Source organism: Sinocyclocheilus rhinocerous, unplaced genomic scaffold (genome assembly GCF_001515625.1).
Source record: "Sinocyclocheilus rhinocerous isolate Xijiao unplaced genomic scaffold, SAMN03320098_v1.1 scaffold864, whole genome shotgun sequence".
In the NCBI taxonomy this organism is placed as follows: Eukaryota; Metazoa; Chordata; class Actinopteri; order Cypriniformes; family Cyprinidae; genus Sinocyclocheilus; species Sinocyclocheilus rhinocerous.
The window spans coordinates 1,634,567-1,637,711 of NW_015645567.1; the positions used below are offsets into that span (position 1 = coordinate 1,634,567).

At 34.9% G+C, this 3,145-nt stretch overlaps 1 protein-coding gene across 1 annotated transcript in view; it reads right to left on the reverse strand.

Moving 5' to 3' along the window:
• The window catches only part of LOC107706753 (calcium/calmodulin-dependent protein kinase type II subunit beta), a 68,534-nt gene that overhangs the window by 41,692 nt on the left and 23,697 nt on the right, over window positions 1–3,145 (reverse strand). The gene's annotated exons all lie outside the window — the stretch shown is intronic.

A 3,145-nucleotide genomic window follows, 5' to 3' on the forward strand; every position in this document is an offset into this window, starting at 1 on the left:
TATATATATATATATATACTGTATATATATATACACACACACACACACACCAGAGGCTGAGCCACAGTAAACGTGGCATGCATATATATATATATATATATATATATATATAATTTTTATATATATTATATATTTTATATATAAAATATATCATATATTTTTTAGATATACTTTATATACAAATATATGCATTTTTGTGACATTATTTTCATGACAATTTAGCATATTTTACCTCCCAAATCAAATGAAAAAATTATTTTATTAATTTATTCATTTTATAAATTCAATTTTAATTTTGAGACATTATTTTCATTATAAAAAAAATATTAAAATGTGTTTTATTATCATGAAAATATTGTCACAAAATTAAAATTTTTATTTTTTGCATTTAAAACATCCCCAAATTTTAACTGTCGTAATCAAGGGGTCAGAGTTCAGCTAATTCATTCTTTCTTTTGATTTGAGAGTAAAATATGACGAAGACATATTTCATGAGATTCACCCTTGGATTGATCTAATCTGCAAAGAAAACTGAAGGGTTAGCAATCAAACTAAAAGACTAAAAGTAACTTGGGACTTGAGAAAGACAACCACTGTTACCCAAAACAAAGACTCTTGACAGGTAAAGAGAGACACACTAATGGATGAAATAAAGGCTATTACTTGATGCTATAAACTCTGTTCAGTCAGCAAACACAATGCTTTTCCTGCGTACCGAAACCCTGTCTTACTGACACAGGAAGCTCTAGCTGACACTACACACTTAAAAACTGCTCTGAAGGGTGAGACGATCTCACCACCCACAACGAGAGCGAGCATCAGGAGAGACAGAGAGATGGTGAAACAGAAAGACTGAGCCTGAGACGAGAAAAAAGAGAGGTAAGACTGGCAGGCGGCCCTGGAAAGGCTGCGGCGCTGCGGCGGACTGGAGTGTGTTTTTTGGCAGTTGTGTGGTGAGATAGGCTGAAGGAAATGTACCGGTGTGCGAGGAGAGGGAGTCAGCCTGTGTAGGCGTGTGCTGCTGATTTACTGAGAGTGAACGTGTGTGTGTGTGTGTGTGTGTTGTAAAACTGGAACATACAAAGCCGTTTTTCTAGTTCTTCCACACCAAGATTCTTCAACTCCCTTGTTTTGGGGGCCAAATTGAAGGTGGACAAACACTTTTCAGAGTCATTACTATAGATCTGGACATTAAAAACTAATCTAAACACCCTTAATAATGGGTTTACTTACATTAAAATAGTCAGATTTAAAAATCTAACATTGTTTTCCTTAAAAAACTGACAGATGACAAACTTTGATGTTAGCTTGACAAAGTCAGGTTCTGAAAGTTTAAAGCTACTTTGAAAACCTTGAAGTTTGAAAAATTTTCTCAGAGAATAAAGTCAATAAAATGTCCCTAACATGATTTAGCACATTGCTAGCATCCGTTAACACACTGCTAGCATGTTTTAACAAATTGCTAACATGTTTTGGCAAGTCGCTAACATGTTTTAACATTTTGCTATGACATGCATTAGTATGTTCCTAGCATTATTTAACACATCGCTAACATCTTTTAACATGCTGCTAACATGCATTAGCATGTTCCTAGCATTATTTAACACATCGCTAACATCTTTTAACATGTTGCTAACATGTTTTTAACATTTTGCTAATATGAATTAACATGCTCCTAACATGTTGTAACCCGCATTGCGTTGGGGTCCTGATCACCTTGTCGGGGGTTATTCTGCGATAACCACCGGCTGGATGTACATTATCCCGCTTATTACATTGCTACTTGCCACATAAGTAAATATTTAGACAAAATATTGATTTGAAATATCTGAACGCAAAGCTTTCGTGAAGACAGCAGTTGCGAGCAAGCGGCAAGTTCAAACTAGACGGACATTTAAGGGATACGGTGCAGCCATACCACTTATTACACAACATTTCACCACATAATTATGGCAATAAAAGATATTGATTTAAGACAAAACTCTTACCAGTATGTTAGTTATCTTATAATCCATTACAATTTACAAAACAATTGTCGCAAAATGACAGCAGCTGCGTTTGTATGAAATGAGAGAGCGAGTCCACGATACCAGGACAACATAATTAAATAATTGTACACATAATATTGAATTGAGTTTTTATATTTTATTAGCTAACCAAATGCAAATGTTTCTAGCAAGCGTATAGCGCCGACTTCTGTTATCCGGATGAGCCTGTGTTATCAGCTTTTACCGGTTGTTATCGAGGGATAACATACCTCGGAATGTCATGACTGTCCAATCAGAATCAAGTATTCCACAGAGCCGTGTAATAACATGAATTAACATGTTGCTAATATGATTTGACATGATTACTATCATCTTTAAGCATGTTTCTAATCTTTAAAAAATTTTAAAAAATTAGGAAAAAACAGACTTTCTTTTATCTCTAGAGCAAGTGCGATTCTCAGATATTTCAACAGATAATTTGATTTCATTATAACTTGATCTGATGATGAAATGAGCCACATCCGTTCAACTAAATTATCTGTTATTTTTCATCATCTACCAAATATGATACATTTCCTGTAATGGACGCAATCAAAAATGATGCACCTCTCTGAACCATAGACTGAACCTCCAACTCTGTTCCAAATACAACCACTGCTGAACTCCTCTCTGGTCGCACAGCAATTTCATCAATATCAATTGAAGGGCAATAAAAACGCTTGATGGCTGATTTGGCCCACAGGCGGCTAGTTGAAGAGCCCCTAGACTAACACGGTTTGGTTCACTAATATAACGTAAAAAGATTCTGCAAGACAGAAAATTCACAGATGGGACCTTGCTAAAGAAGTTATAAGGAATCCAATTTTTCTTGATCTTTTGAGAAAGAAAAGTTCAACTATGAAAACATAGAGTAACTTCCAGAGCTCAAAACTTTTAGAATTTATTGGAGCCAAGCTGCAGAAATGACTAATTCTGAAATCCTAACAAATCTTTAAAGAGGTCATATGATGCGATTTCAAGTTTTCCTTTCTCTTTGAAGTGTTACAAGCTCTTGGTGCATAAAGAAGATCTGTAAAGTTGCAAAGACTAAAGTCTCAAATCCAAAGAGATATTCTTTATAAAAGTTAAGAGTCAACCACGCCTACCTAAAACGGCTC